This window comes from Trichechus manatus, unplaced genomic scaffold (genome assembly GCF_000243295.1).
Source record: "Trichechus manatus latirostris isolate Lorelei unplaced genomic scaffold, TriManLat1.0 scaffold00108, whole genome shotgun sequence".
NCBI lineage: Eukaryota > Metazoa > Chordata > Mammalia > Sirenia > Trichechidae > Trichechus > Trichechus manatus.
The window spans coordinates 2,961,506-2,978,852 of NW_004444044.1; the positions used below are offsets into that span (position 1 = coordinate 2,961,506).

At 36.9% G+C, this 17,347-nt stretch overlaps 1 non-coding gene across 1 annotated transcript; it reads left to right on the forward strand.

Moving 5' to 3' along the window:
• The first annotated feature begins 16,931 nt into the window (after nt 1–16,931).
• On the forward strand, nt 16,932–17,002 carry TRNAG-CCC (transfer RNA glycine (anticodon CCC)). Its single transcript has one exon. It is a non-coding gene; the product is annotated as a tRNA-Gly (tRNA).
• Nucleotides 17,003–17,347: the final 345 nt, after the last annotated feature.

Sequence of the window (17,347 nt, forward strand, 5' to 3'; positions counted from 1 at the left end):
TTATGATGCTTGTGTATTGTCGTAGGTAAGTATATTCTTTAAAGGCAGCAGCAAAGAACCCAGCATTGTACAATGAACCTTAAAAATCATAGAAAGGAAATTTTATCTAATCAAATTATCCATTCTAACTATTCATTATCTATTCAAACTAATTTTACAGATGTAAATATTAAGAATCTGAGAAGTTAAGGGGCTTGTCCAAGTACACACAGCTGACTTCTGGTACATTTAGGACTAGAATCCAGGTTTATTAGTTCTCAGTTTAGTGCTATTTCTATCATAACCTTACTTCTAAGATAATGACATGCATAAAGATAGTTTTAGCGCATTCAAATGCACTGCTATAGGAAAAACCATGAGTTTAAAGGCAGAGTCTATCAGGTTTTAAAGATAATCCAGCAGAGTTCTTAGAAGATAGAGGCATTCTTCAAATTAAAGCAACACTGTTAAAACATTATTACTTGCTTCTTTCAGATGTTACATTTTAACACATTAAAATTTCCTGATGAATATATAGCATAAATAGCATAAATAGCAGACATAGCCCCACACCTTAAACTAAAGGTGACCTCCACCTGCACATTTTAACTGATACAGGCGTATTGATTTTAAAATATTACTTCTGAGATTAAAATAATAATAAAAACAATGGTTTGGGCTTGCCTGAGATCTCGATTGAACTGAAGCTTTCAACAATGTAAAATTTTTATTTACCGACTACTTTCCGGACATAATGTAGAAACAAAAGCCCTCCTAATAGACTGACGATTCAAGTTAAATCATTCCATCATAATAGCTTTTGTAACCTTCGACTATTTGAGTCTTTTGAGGCAATAAAAAAGAAAATTAACACCGTGAGAGACAGCACAGGGAGTAGTCAAGGAAACTCATTTTTGAAATCACCCAGTTTGGATTGGAATCCCTTCTCCTCCATTATTTATCTTTATCTTTGTGCCCTCGAGCAAGTTATTTATGCTCCTAATGTTTAGTGTGTTTTTTGTTTTGTTGTAAAATGAAAATTTCAATATTGACCTCAGAGGTTTGTTGTAATGGTTAAGTGAGATGGTGGATATAAAAAACTTAGAGTAAAAAATAAATAGTAGCAGTAATATTAGTAAAGTTACTATTACTGCTACTACTACTCTACTACTACTACTTCTGCTATTCATAACATGAATCTAAACTAAAAAAGATTTTCTACCCATATTTTCTTGTATTTTGGCATATAGGTATTATGTTCTGAAAGGAAAATAAGGATAATTTCTGGAAAAAAAATCAAAACGCAAGTTACTTGCAGTGTAAATATTCAAGAGTTAAACTAATATCTGGTCTCTAATGCTGCTAAGCTAGACTTCTTCCCCCATTTACATGAATCCAGACTTCCTTTACTTAATCCACATTTAATAATGTCTAGAGTAAAAATCCCAATATATAATAGTTATCTCACTTTAGCCCTTCAAGGTATCTTAAGCTTTAATGTACCCTTGGGAAAGTTATACGATAGCCTTGACTTTGAATTTGTTTCTCACTGGACTATTTATCCTTCAGAAACACAAAGGGTGTTTTCTTAGTGTCTTACGTAGAGTCTTCAGGTCCTGGAAAGCACAAGTTAGAACTGGAAAGAGTATCCTAAGAAAAGTAGGGGAAGGCCTGACTAACTTGATGGATTTCAAAAGATAGTTTTTAACCTCGCAACTTTCCAAAATACTCCGAATATTAAAGAAACCAACAGAAAGGTGAACTCACTTTGTCAGGAAATTCTGAATGAGACTTTAAACAGTGTCAAGTATTTACTTTCATTTTTTGGTGTCCAGCAAAAGACTACATCCTCTTTCACAGTAGTTAGGTTTTAAATTATTTCAGAAGGTGAAAGATCACATAAAGCTAAAATTCCACTTGAAATTTCCTTATATTACCCATGAAGTATAAAAAGCTTTGTATATAGAAGCTTATATAGTAATATTTATGTGTAAATGAATAATCTACTCATCAAATCACTGTACAGTATATATAGACAGAATACATGTACATATAATTGCATGTTTATATGTAATCTTTGACAGATACTAAATATTTTAACTACATAAAGAATGATAAAAAGAAAATTTTTTAAATAATGAAATTAAAATTGAAGCCTAAACACACATCATTCATTCCAGACAGTCTTGGTAGTCCACAATAATGCTGCAAATGCTAATAAATAACAATGACAACGGTAATGTGACAGTGAATAATAATAATAATGAGTTCTTATTATTACCCAGACACTGCATTAAACACTTTATACGTCATTATTTTATTGAATCATCACAACAGCCCTACCTGTTGCCATCGAATCAATTCCAACTCATAACAACCTTATAAGACAGTACTGCCCCATAGGGTTTCTGAGGAGTAGCTGGTGGATTCAAACTGCCAAACTTTCAGTTAGCAGCCAAGCTCTTTAGTCACTGTGCCACCAGGGCTCCAACTACCCTAAGGCATAAGTATTACTATTAGCCTGTTTATAGATGAAGAAATGGCAGCACAGCAAGGCTAACTAAGTTACCCAAGATCGCATAGCTTGTAAATGGGCATAACAAAAATGTGAATCCAGGTAGTCTGGATCAAGAGATCATAGTCTCAACCAATATTCCATACAGCCAGTGATGTTTAGAAGAGTACCTTTATGATGAAAAATGAGATAATGATGAAGGATGTTGTATGTGCTCCAATATTTGTTGTCTTTGAAAATACTACTGGGAAGTCAACTAGGAGATCATTGGCCAGGCTTGAATAACAGAGAATAAGTTGACTATGCATAGTCGAATAAAATGTTGCCTATTTTCCTTAAAAAAAAAGTTGAGAGAGCAAAAGCTGCTATGAAGTCTTTGGAGCTACTCAACAACAATTTGAAAGATGTCAAAGAATCTGTATGGCTACAATCATTGTGAAGCTTTGTTGCACTAAAAATCTTACACAAAAATAAAGTTAGACAAGGGTTCTGCTGTTTAAAACACTTCAGATTCATGAAAAATCTAATATACTGAATTTTTCTGTTCATAGTCATTATGTTCATCTCCTATAGAATTTTTTTGTCAATTATTGTGTTAGTCAATGTTTTACTACAGCCTTTAATTAAACCTTCAATTGCTATGCCACCGAATTTTTTGGCCACCCAAACACATTTCGATCACCTGTAAAGAAGTCCTATAATCATTCACCTACTCCTTCCGTATATTTCAACAACAAGTATTGACTCTTTTGAGTTTGATTTTATCCACTGTCTATTTATTATAATCATAGACTGCAATGATAAAGAGCTACCAACATCTCATTATATTAGGAATAGTTATGTGGCCTTAAAAGAGCAAAATTATACCTTGTTCACAAGGTTATAGGAGACAAGTAATTGAGGTAGGAAATGAGAAATCAACAATTCCAACTTCATCACATGTTAGTCAAATGTCTTAGGATGTTGAGAGGCATCATCTATAACTGCCAACATTTTAAAATAAAGTCATTTTTCTTCAAGGTATTATCTGATAAATAAATAAATAAATAAATAAACACTATGTAACCAATCCAGAAATAACCATACCACAATTAAGCCTTTTTCTTAGATTTCCAGAAACAGCCAATTATGGTTCTTAGGTTCCAAGGAGAATGGTGTTCTATATAACAAACTTGGATTCATTCAGTTCTCAGCAGTGTTGCCCTGAAACAACACAGCCCCATTCATGAGCATCTCTGATCCCAGGACCTTGACTTAATGATTCCAAACGAACTGAGCACTCCCCTATCACCAGAATATCCCGGTCTTTTCATCCTATTTTAAATTGTTCCAGAAGATATACATTTTCTTATATGATTTTTCTCTCGCTATGATAGACTCCTCACTGTCAGAAGAAGTGCATTATTTACTGTGAAACAGTCCTAAAACTATTAAGCCAACTTTGGCTGACTTCGTATTTCTTCTCAGTTAAAGCCTACCCCTCTTCAGTTAGAAATTTAGACAGTTTGTGGAAGCTGAAGTCTTTTGTCTCAAGATGCTCCCATCTTTAGGCACACCTATAATTCATGTCTTCTAGTCAATGGTTTGATGCCATTTCAGCCTTAACTAAAGTCTTATTGTAAACTTGAATTGTCATCTTGACAGTTATTGGTCCCTTGATTAATTTCTTTCTTCAAGCCTTCAAAGCCCAAGATTGATTATGACCATATTTGCGTGCTCTATTGAAGACGAAATTACTGTCTCTTAATAAATCCACAAAGCCTGTTATTTTTTTCCCTCAGCTTTGGAAGCAACTAGTGCTTCTTGGTTTGCCAATAGGTGAAGGAATTGGCTTACACTGCAGAATCAAGTTGGATGAAAAATACTTTAAATATCAGAATCACACGTAGCACAGCCAGGCGCTCACACTATGGGAGAAACAAGAGCTGAGGTTGAGTGAGGAAAAAAAGAAAACACAGATGTGTGTCTCCCATCTCATCCTCACTCCAAGGTATGAGCTCACTGAGGAGGATGAAAGATGGAATTTTTCACACTGTACAAATAGAAGTATGATACAACTCTACTATAGTGTCTTGGAAAAGAGAACAAAAATTAAGGGGAAACATTTGTCACAATTTAAGCTAAAAGATGATTTAACAAATACACTTATCAATATTTACTAAGATAGAAACTACTGAACTACTATTTCATAATTCCTTGACTGGGGGCCTCCTTATGCAATTAGTCGTACTCTGGCAGTTATTATTAATTCTGCTAGGGCAGAAAGTCCACCATATATCATTAGGCCTAAAAACAAAAAAACAAGCAACAACAACAATAACAAAAAATGTTTTATGCACACTGTACATTGGAGTAACAAATGTGATGACCTTACATGCAGGTATTGAGAATTTCTTACATTTTTTACTCTGAATCCATCAGGTGGACCACACTAGATATATATGGATCGTGGTTTAACTTTGTCATCAACATATAAATACCATGATCTTATATGCATCTATTGAGTAGTATTATGGTTGTTGCCCATTAGCTCTGTCTTTCTAATGTATCATTCATTTCCATTATTCTCATAGACCCAGAGCAGTAGCCACTGTGGGAAAGGACCACTGACGGCCTAGCCTAAGTGAATCCACTGAGCTTCTGGGGAGAAAACTAGGATACTCTCTGCGTTTTTCCAGCTGCAACGTCTTCATGCAATGATAATTGTAATCGATTTGACATTAAAATAAATGGAAATATAATGTAAACTTGAGAAATGCTACTGAGAATGATGTCACAATATTGATGTTCAACATAGTTACCGTTTCTTTCACTAAGATGCTGCAGTAGGCAGCCCAAACCTCATAACCCCCACTTTTATCCAAATCTCTGCTGCATCTCTCTGAAAGAATCACAACATTAAGCAGCCACTTTACAATTCCCAACACACTAGACTCCATTCCCTAATTGTGCCTCAGGTTTAGTAGGCACCGTGAAGGAGAAGTTCGCCAGCCTTCCACTGCAAACTCAGATATCCCACATTTTAAAAAGAAAAAACTCCTGAAAATACCTCTTTCTCCAAGCTGCCAACTGAATGGCATTAATCAAGTATTATCTGCCTTGCAAAAAGAAAATATTTGTCATGAGAATGAGTTTATTTTGGCTAAATATGTCTCCTCAGAGCAATTTATTGAAGCAAAGTTCTTAAAATATCATAATATTTTAGCTGAACTCAATATAGTATATAAAAACTACATATGATATTCTTTTCATGTGCCTTCTTTGTCCATGGGAAATGAAGATGTTCTAATTCAACTAGTCTGACTTTGAAAGAAAGATCATATTGTCAAACAGTGCCTTCCTAAAGCAAAATAGAAACCAGAGAAAACCTTCTATATGCATAGTTAATTGCATCAGAGAATTTGAATTCACCTTATATTAGATGTAGATTTAAATGTTAGAGACAAAGCATATTTAATGGCTGATAATTAGAGTCAAATTAACCAAAATCACTTCCTTTTATTTCTCAAGATTCAAAGTCCCAGCATGGGCATTTCCTTACCTGAGTTAAGGTCCTCAGCTAGGGTATTGGGAAGTAAAATGCCTGCTCCCTTTCAACTTCTGTAGGGGAAAGTGCAGCCCACCTCCAACGAAGATTCCAAAATGGGAAATGAACCTCAGATAGGAAAGTCCTTCAGATTACATGAGGTCAAAAAGCAGTCAACTATCTACAACATATTTAGTATTACAGATTTTTTAAAAATTTTATTGTGTTTTAGGTGAAAGTGTACAGCATAAGTTAGTTTCTCGTTCAAAAATTTATACACAAATTGTTTTGTGACATTGGTTGAAATCTTCGTAATGTGTCAGCACTCTCCTCCTTTCCCTTCACCTTCCAGGTTCCCCACGTTCATTTATCCGGTTTTTCTGTCCCTTTCTGCCTTCTCCTCTTTGTTCTGGGGCAGGTTTGCCCATTTGGTCTCATATACTTGATTGAACTGAGAAGCACGTTCCTCACGTGTGTTATTGCCTGTTTTATGTTGTTGTTGTTAGGTGCCGTCAAGTTGGTTCTGACTGATAGTGACCCCGTGCACCGTAAATTGAAACACTGCCCGGTCCTGTGCCATGCTTACAATCATTGTTATGCCTGAGCCCATTGTTGCAGCCACTGTGTCAATTCATCTAGTTGAGGGTGTTCCTCTTTTTCACTGACCCTGTACTTTACCAAGCATGATGTCCTTCCCAGGGACTGATCCCTCCTGACAACATGTCCAAAGTATGTAAGACATAGTCTCGCCATCCATTCTAAGGAGCATTCTGGTTGTACTTCTTCCAAGACAGTTGGATGCTCGCAGCTGTTTCTGTTCATTTTGAGTCGAGCCACATCAGCAAATGAAGGTCCTGAAAGCTTGACTCCATCCATGTCATTAAAGTGGACTCTACTTTGAGGAGGCAGCTCTTCCCCAGTTGTCTTTTGAGGGCCTTCCAACCTGGGGGGCTCATCTTCCAGCACTATATCAGACAATGTTCTGCTGCTATTCATAAGGTTTTCACTGGCTAATTCTTCTCAGAAGTAGACTTCAGGGTCCTTCTTCCTAGTCTGTCTTAGTCTGGAAGCTCAGCTGAAACCTGCCCTCCAGGGTGACCCTGCTGGTATCTGAATACCGATGGCATAGCTTCCAGCATCACAGCAACGCACAAGCCCCCACAGTACGACAAACTGACAGACACGTGGCCGGGGGGTGGGGAGGTTATTTTATAGGCCTGTCTAATCTGTGGCTGAAAGGTGGACTTTGGGAGTGGCTTCAGTTCTGAGGTACCAGGGTGTCCGGGAGCCATAGTCTTAGGGGTTCTCCAGTCTCTGTCAGACCAGTAAGTCTGGTCATTTTTTGCGAATTTGAATTTTGTTCTGCATTTTTCTCCTGCTCTGTCCAGAACCCTATATTGTGATTTCTGTCAGAGTAGTTGGTGGTGGTAGCCAGGTACCTCCTAGTTCTTCTGGGCTTAGGTTGGTGGAGGCTGTTGTTCATGTGGTCCATTAGTCCTTTGGACAAATATTTTCCTTGTGTCTCTGGTTTTCTTCATTCTCCTTTGCTCCTAAAGTGATGGCCACTAGCAAGCTTTTAAGACCCTAGACACTACCTACCAAAATAGGATGTAGAATATTTTCTTTATGAACTATGTTAAGCCAATTGACCTAGATGTCCCCTGAGACCATGGTCCCCAGCCCTCGGCTCCAGTAACTCAGTCTTCCAAGGTGTTTGGATGTGGCTAAGAAGCTTCTAAGACTTTATCTTGGTCAAGTTGTGGTGACTTCCCCTATATTGTGTGTTGTCTTTCCCTTCACCAAAGTTAACACTTGGCTACTATCTAATTAGTGATTTCTCCTCCCCACCCATCCTCTCCCTTGTAACCATCAAAGATTTTTAAATTTTTTTTCTGTGTGTAAATCTTTTCTTGGGTTTTTTGTAATAGTGGTCTCGTACAATATTTGTCCTTTTGTGATTGACTTACTTCACTCAGCATGATGCTCTCCAGATTCATCCATGTTGTGAGATGTTTCGTGGATTCATCATTGTTCCTTATTGTTGCATATTATTTCATTGTGTGTGTACCACAGTTCATTTATTCATTCATCTGTTGATGGAGATCTAGGTTCTTTCCATCTTTTTGGTATTGTAAATAACGTTGCAATGAACATGGGTGTGTGTATGTCTATTAGTGTGACGGCTCTTATTTCTCTAGGATATATTCCTAGGAATGGGATTGCTGGATTAAATGGTATTTCTATTTCTAGCTTTTTAAGGAGGCACCATATTGTTTTCCATAGCGGTTGTACCATTTTACATTCCTACCAGCAGTGCATAAGAGTTCCAATCTCCCTTGTCCCCACAACCAATTCAACATTTGTCATGTTCTGTTTTTTTTTTTCCTAATTAGTGCCAGTAATGTTGGGGTGAGATGGTATCTCGTTGTAGTTTTGATTTTCATTTCTCTAATGGCTAATGATTGGGAGCATTTCTTCATGTGTCTGTTAGCTGCCTGAATGTCTTCTTTGGTGAAGTGTATTCATATCCTTTGCCCATTTTTTAATTGGATTATTTGCCTTTTTGTCATTGAGGTTCTGTAGTATTCTATAGATTTTAGAGCTTAGATCCTTGCTGGATATGTCATAGCCAAAAATTTTTTCCCAGTCTGTAGGTTCTCTTTTTACTCCTTTGGTGAATTTCTTTGATGAGCATAAGTGTTTAATTTTTAGGAGTTCCCAGTTCTCTAGTTTATCTTCTGGTGTTTGTGCAGCTGTTTAGATTTTTTTTTTAATGCTTTCACTTTCAAAATTTACCTTACTGAAGCTTTAAACCCACTCTGAGAAGTAGATATCATTAAAAATTTTGAGGAGACTGAGGCTACAAAAAGGTGAATGAGTGATCCAAGGTCAAAGAGTTAGAAAAGAACAAAATAGAGACTTAGTCTTCTACTCCAGCATTCCATGGAAAGAGTCCCTGGGTAGTGCAAGCATTTAATGCACTCAGCTGCCAGTTCAAGTCCACCCAGAGGCATCTTGGAGGAAAGGCCTGGTGATCTATTTCTGAAAAATTAGCCATTGACAACTCTGCGGAGTACAGTTATACTCTGACCCACAGGGAATTGCCATCAGTCAGAATCGACTAAGGGTTTGGTTTTTTTAGGTTCCATGGAAAATTCATGCGTATACCAGAAGAATTTGTCCCCTAATCATATTAGTTTTAGAAACACAGTATAGTATATCTGTCACAATGTACTGTATAGAATTAAGTGTTTCCCATATTTATTTAACCACATATCTTTCAATATCACCCAAAATTATTTCTCTGTGAAATTAATTTTAGAAAATTCTGCTCTGTACTTGTTTAAAAAACTACATTTTGAAATTGTTCATTAACTACTGGTTCATTAACTGGTTCATTTTGGCCAAGTATTTTTATTCCTGACCCAGAAGAACTGGGATTTTTTTTTTGTCACTAATTATTCAATAATTATTACCTGATTGGTTGAAGTAATGTTTTCATGGTTCTGCTAAACATATTTTCCAGAAAGCTCTGAACGATACTGACCATTTTTTTCTTATATTAAGAATTACTGACCCAGGTATCTTCGGGCACTTTACCATAAGAACTATAATTTTAGATTTTGAATGCATACTTCTGTCAACATTTGTCCTATTTTGTAGGAAGCAGAGTTCTTTTGAAAAAATATTGCCAAAATTTATGCTTATTTTCTATGTACTGCCCAACATTGAAGAAATGCTTTTGAATCTACTATCAAACATAGCTGATGTTGCTAAATAATTTCTCTTATGTAATTATTGCTCAGTTTTTTATAGCTTACATTTCACCTTCATCCAATAACCTGGGTCCTCACCATGAGAGAAACAATAAACAAAAGTCTATTTTGTTTCTAAGAATGACATTTACAAGCATTCTATTATTTTTGCTTTGTTTTGTTTATAAGGTTTAAAGTCCTTCAAGTTACAGTAGTATTATATAAATTTCATTGCAAAGTCTTTAAAATTGTCTAAACACCCTGTGATTTTCTGGATTACTAGGTCATCCCACTGGTGGTTCTTGTAGCCAACATAGAAACCAAAAAAAACCAAGCCTGTTGCCATTGGGTCAATCCAACTCATAATGACCCTATGGGGCAGAGAAGAACTGTCCCATACATTTTCCTAGGCTGTAATCTTTATGGAAGCAGACTGCCACATCTTTTCCCACAGAGCAGCTGGTGGATTCAAACTACCAACCTTTTGGTTAGCAACCAAGCTCTTAACCACTGTACCACCAGGCCTTCCCTAAAAAAAAAAAAAAAAAATCAAACCTGTTGCTGTTGAGTCGATTCTGACTCATACTGACCCTATAGGGCTCCCCTAGCATCATGGATTGAATTGTGTCTCCCAAAAATATCTGTCTACTTGACTAGGTCATGATTCCAAGTATTGTATATGATTGTGTAATCTGATGTGATTTCCTTACGTGTTGTAAACTCTATCACTATGATGAGGTTATATGTGATCTCCTTATGTATTGTAAACTCTATCACTATGATGAGGTTATACTGATGTTGTCTACAAGATTAGATAGTGTCTTAATCCAATCTCTTTTGAGATATAAAAGAGAGAAGCAAGCAGAGACACATGGGAACCTCATACCACCAAGAAAGCAGTTCCAGGAGCAGAGTATGTCCTTTGGACCTGAGGTTCCTGCGCAGAGAAGCTCCCAGACCAAGGGAAGATTGATGACACAGACCTTCCTGCAGAGCCGACACAGAAAGCATTCCCCTGGAGCTGATGCCCTGAATTTGGACTTGTAGCCTACTGGACTATGAGAGAATAAACTTCTCTTTGTTAAAGCCATCTGCTTGTGGTATTTCTGTTAGAGCAGTCCTAGATGACTAAGACACCTAGTCAACATATAGTTGGGTGTTTTGTTTGTTTGTTTGTTCTGTTTTGTTTTTTAATCCACTTTGTCAATCTCAGTCTTTTGTTAAAAATACTCACGTTTAAAGTGATTGTATATTTAAAGTGATATACCAAACCCTTTGCCGTGGAGTCAATTCTGACTCACAGCAACCCTATAGGACAAAGTAGAACTGTCCCATAGGGTTTCAAAGGAGCAGCTGGTGGATTCTAACTGCCTACCTTTCGGTTAGCAGCTTGACCTCTTAACCACTGCGCCACTAGGGCCCCTAAAGTGATATAGTTGGGCTAATATCAACCATATTTGTAACTGTTTTCTATTCATTGCTCTTGTTCTTTCTTTTTTTTTTAATCTTCCACTCTTTTTCACCTTCTCTGGTTTTAACTGAGCGTTGAACATGATTCCATTTTCTCTCCTGTCTTTCTGGAGCCCTCGTGGTGCAGTGGTTAAGAGCTCAGTTGCTAATCGAAAAGTCAGTAGTTTGAATCCACCTGCTGCTCCTTGGAAATCCTATGGGGCAATTCTAATCTGTCCTATAGGGTCACTATAGGAATTGACTTGATGGCAATGGATTTTTGGTCTTAGTATATCAACTATACTTCTTTTAAAAAAAAAAAAAGTTTACTGGTTGCCCTAGAATTTGCAGTGTACATTTGTAACTAATATAAGTCCACTTTCAAATAGCACTGTACCACTTCACTGTTACTGTGGGTACCTTTTAACAAACTATTTGCAATTCCTCCCTCTGTCCCTTATTCATTTCACTTATCTATCTTTATAATCACCCAATCACCTGTTCTCAATCATTGTTCTTGTTATTATTTTTAACTAATCGTTATCTGTTAGATGAATTAAGAATAATAAAAAGATTTATTTTCTCTTTATTCTTTCTCTAATGTTCTTCCTTTCTTTATGTAGATCTGAGTTTCTAATCTATATCATTTTCCTTCTCTCTGAAGAACTTCTTTGAACATTTCTTGCAAGACAGATCTACTGGCGACAATCTCCTTCAGTTTTTGTTTGCCTGAGAATGTCTCTATTTCTCCATCATTTTTGAAGGATGATTTTGCTTGATACAAATTCTAGGTTTTTTTTTTTTTTTTCTTTCCACACTTTAAACACTTAACTTCACTTTCTTCTTGATTGTATTGTTTCTGAAGGTAAGTCCAATATAATTCTTATGCTTCTTCCTCTATAGATAAGGTGTCTTATTTCTTCTGACTTTCTTCAAGATTTTCTTATTATTTTTGGTTTTCTGCAGTTTGCATACGCCTATACATGTTGCTGTCGAGTCGATTCTGACTCACAGTGACATTATAGGACAGAGTAGAACTGCCCTAGAGGGTTTCCAAGGAGCAGCTGGTGGATTCCAACTGACTACATTTTGGTTAGTGTTCTCTGAGGTTGCTAATTCTGTGGTTTGGTGTCTGTCTTTAATTTTGTAAGTTTCCCAGTCACTATTATTTCAAAAACTTCTTCTGTTCCTTTCCCTTTTTCTTTTCCTTCTGGTGTTTCCATTACACATATTGTTATGTCTTTTGTAACTGTATAAATACAACAGTTAAAAGACTATCAGTGGATTAAAAAAGTTCTTGGATATTATTTTTTTTCTCTTTGCATTTCAGTTTGGGAATTTTCTATTAACATATATTCAGACTCATGGATTCTTTCATTAGTCATCTTTAATCTATTAATGAGACAATCATAGACATTCTTCATTACTATCACCTTGCTTTTTATTTCAAGCGTTTAGTTTTGATTCTTTATTGGAGTTTCTGTATCTCTGCCTACATTACTTATGTGTTCTTGTGTGTTGTCTATTTTTTCCATTATAGGCCTTAGTATATTAATTATGTTGTTGTTAGGTGTCATTGAGTCAGTTCTGGCTTATAGCAACCCTATGTACAACAAAACAAAACTCTGCCTCGTCCTGCACCATCCTCATGATCGTTGTTATGTCTGAGCCCCTAGTTGCAGCCAATGTGTCAATCCATCTCATTGAGGGGCTTCCTCTTTTTCACTGACCCTCTACTTTACAAGCATGATGTTCTTCTCCAGGGACTGATCCTTCCTGACAACATGTCCAAAGTATGTAAGACAAAGTCTCACCATCCTTGCTTCTAAGAAGCATTCTGGCTGTACTTCTTCCAAGACATTTTTTTGTTCTTCTGGCAGTCCATTGTATATTCAGTATTCTTCACCAACACCATAATTCAAAGGCATCATTCTTCTTTGGTCTTCCTTATTCAATGTCCAGTTTTTACAAGCACATGAGGTGATCAAAAACATCATGGCTTTGGTCAGGCACACCTTAATCCTTAAAGTGACATCTTTGCTTTTTAACACTTTAAAGAGGTCTTCTGCAGCAGATTTCTCCATGTAACGTGTCATTTGATTTCTTGACTGCTGCTTCCATGAGTGTTGATTGTGGATCCAAATAAAATGAAATCCTCGACAACTTCAATCTTTTCTCCATTTATCATGATGTTGCTTTGATTCAGTTTTGAGGACTTTTGATATTAATCATAGGTATGTTAAATTCCTAGTTTGATAATTCCAAATCTCTGCCATATCTGAGTCTGGTGTTTGTTCTGTCTCTTCAGACTGTGAGCTTCCTTGCCTTTTAGCATGGCTTGTAAGTTTTTGTTGAAAGCCAAGCATGATGTATGGGATATGGGGGCATGATGTCAAGGTAAATAGGCTGTCACTGTGAGGTGAGGTGTTATATCTGGTTAGAAGTCAGGCTGTTAAATATGTGCTGTAGCTATAGAAGTCAGAGGTTTCGATTTCTTCTAGTATCCTTGTTTTTGTCTCCCTATTATCTTTAGTTTTCCCCAAAAAACTTCTTCTTGAAAAGACTCTGTCCTACACTTCTTGTAATCCACTTTATATTGAAGTCCTGTTGATATGTGGTAAGATATTGGGAAGGAGAAGCATTCTATAACATTATGATTGAATCTTCATTTTTTATTGGGCCAGATGCCTTGAGCTGTGATGTACAGAAGAGCTTTTTTAGCCTTTTTTATTTTTCCCTCCCCTTATAAGAGACAGAAGGCTAAAAGGGATTGGCGTTGGCTAATTCTCCTTACACCAGGTCAGATAAGTCACTTGTACTATAGTTTCCCTTGAGGGTAGGCCTTTGCTATAGAGAAAAGAATGCTCTGGGCTTATTTCAAAATGCTTATTTTCATCATTCCCCACTGGGAGCATAAGGGGATTTTTCTGATCTTCACTATGAGAATCTGGTTGGTAAAATTCACAAAATTGTGAGAATCCCAGGAGATTTAACTCTAAAGCTAGTCTATATTCAGCCTTTAGCAATTTGTCAAATACCATTTAGAAGTTTCTATCAGTTCCTGGTTCCAGAGGCTTCTGCTCTGATAAGCTGTGATTATCCATATTCGCCTACCTCTGCATTTTGGGGGGGCGATGGTTTTCTTTGTGACTGTAATTCTCAGACAGATCTAAGAAGAGTTGTTGATTTTCAACTTTTATCATACTGTGAGGATGGAAAGAACAATGTCCAAGCTCTTTATATATCAGAGCCAAAAACAGAAGTACCACTGATAGACCTTATGTTGTCACCTGGTCGATCACCCCGGTCTTCACAGGATTCGTGTATTAATACATCACCTGGAAATTCTTGGGAAATAAAGATCATTTTTATGGATTTTATAATTTAAAAACATAAGAAATGAAAAACAGTTTCTCTACATCATGTAATTCAATGGCAACAGGCCCTAGTAAAGTAAGAATTTGACCAATGTGACAATTTATCCAATTTCCGTTTGGACATAAATAACTAAAAATATATAAAAAGGCTTAGAAGTTTGTCTTTTATATCTCTGATGGTCTCCCTTTTGCATACCTCTCCCCCTAGCAGAAACAACCCCTTCCCTCCCAAACTTTAGATCATTGATTCTCAATTTTACCTGCACATTAGAACCCTATGGAGAATTTTGAAGAAAACAAAAATCAATGCTCAGACACTTAAGCCAGAGGTTTTTATTTAATCAGTGTGGGGAGGAATGTGTGCAACTGTCATGGTGTGCAACTGTCATGGATTGAATCGTGTCCCCCAAAAAGCGTGTGTGTCGATTTGGCTGGGTCATGATTCCCAGTATTGTATGATTGTGTACCATTATATAATCTGATGTGATTTCTTTATGTGTTGTAAACTCTATCACTATGATGTAATACGATGGATTAGTGCCAGTTATACTGATGAGGTCTACAAGATTGGATAGTGTCTTAAGTCAATCTCTTTTGAGATATGAAAGAGAGAAGCGAGCAGAGAGACATGGGAACCTCATACCAACAAGAAAGCAGTGCCGGGAGCAGAGCGCTTCCTTTGGATCTGAGGTTCCTGCGCAGAGAAGCTCCCAGACCAAGGAAAGATTGATGACACTGACCTTCCTCCAGAGCCAATGGAACAAGTGTTTCCCTGGAGCTGATGCCCTGAATTTGGACTTGTAGCCTACTGGACTGTGAGAGAATAAACTTCTCTTTGTTAAAGCCATCCGCTTGTGGTATTTCTGTTGTAGCAGCACTAGATGACTAAGACAACTACCAAGGCTAAGAATCAGTGCTACAGAAGCTTGATGCCCTCACCCAAATTAGAAAAACAGAAGTATTTGAAATCAACCAAATAGCACATGTTGGCTAAGTGATTGACTATACCATAGCAAGGGTAATTTTCTAATACTACATTATCTCAATCCATCATTGTATTTTAAGTATTTTGTCCTAATTGTAGAATGAAACTTTTGTCTCTGATTAAAGAAAACCCAGTCATGGGCAATTAAGAAGAAAGATGTCCTTTTCCAGAGGCTGTTCGATCTTTATTAATTTCTTCCAAGATCTGAAATATTCTGTTTCCTATTAGGCCAATAAAGGATCTAATTGTTCCCTCTACCATACCTATCACCAAAAAGCTCCTAATTTCATAATTTATGCTTTTTGGCATAAATCAATTAACAGTAGTAGTATTTATTTACCCCTCTACAGAGCAGGTGGCTGTGATTCCTATATTGCTTCTACCTTTGGTTAAAAAAAAATTCTAACAATGAATTGTCTACTTCCACACTCAGAAGTATGGACCTTTGCATCTGTAGCAGGCTGCACTATGTAATCATGAAAAGCTTTAGAAAGAAAATGTCAGTTTCAGATAAAAACATTTGCCTCCACCTTGTGGATGGCAGATCTAAGTGCAGATGACTGCAAAAATAGATTTTGAAATCAGATTTCAGTAAAATTGATAATATATAGCCATCTGGAGTATGTTACATTGTGCTGAAGTTTTATTTAGAACCATATGAAAAACTTAGAGACAAATTAATAGGATACAAGAATTTTCAACTTTTATTCTCAGAGATTTTTACAACTACATCAATTGGGCAACTTCATATACACAGACTAAATGACCCATCCAAATTTTTCTTTTAGTTTCTAAAATGCTTAAGGATTTGGGAGAAAATTAGACCCATTTTATCTCTTAAAAGATGATAGTGGCGGGGTATGATTATCTTCTCAATATTAAGGTCCTGCAAAGGAGCCCTGGGAACCCTGGTGGTACAGTGGTCAACAGCTACAGCTACTAATCAAAAGGTCAGCAGTTCAAACCCACCAGCCACTCCTTGGAAATCTTATGGGGCAGTTCTACTCTGTCCTATAGGGTTGCCATGAGTCAGAATTGACTCGGCGGCAACAAGTTTGGTTTTTAGTTGCTAAGCTTAGTGTTCACTGTCATATAGCTATCTCCTGACCTCTAATTTTTAGGACAGAGGCTCTGATGGTGCAGTGGTTAAGCTCTCAGCTGCTAACCGATAGGTTGGCGGTTCGAATCCACCAGCTGCTCCACAGGAGAAAAATGTGGCAATATGTTTCTGTAAAGATTATAGCCTTGGAAACCCTATGGGGCAGTTCTACTCTGTCCTTTATGGTAGCTGTGAGTCAGAATCAACTCAATGGCAATGGGATTTGTTTGAAACTTAGTGTGGAGGGCAGTGATGGTTCAGTGGTAGAATTATTGCCTCCCATGCAGAAGACCCAGATTCGATTCCTGGTCAATGCATTTTATGCACAGGCACCACCCGTCTGTCAGTGAAGACTTGCATGATGCTGTGATGCTAAACAGATATCAGCAAAGCTGTAAGACTAAGACAAACTAGGAAGAAAGTCCTGGCAGTCTACTTCCAAAAATCAGTCAATGAAAATCCTATAGATCACAACAGTCCAATCTCATTATACTGGAATTGCCATGAGTCAAGGCCAACTTGATGGCAGCTAACAAGAGTAGGCTTAGGGTAAAAAGAAATGTAAGAATAGCAATAATACACTTTATACTTTTCAAAGGACTTTCCTGTTTATTATCTCATCTAATTTGCATCACAGTCATATGAGACAGTTAATCCAGGTT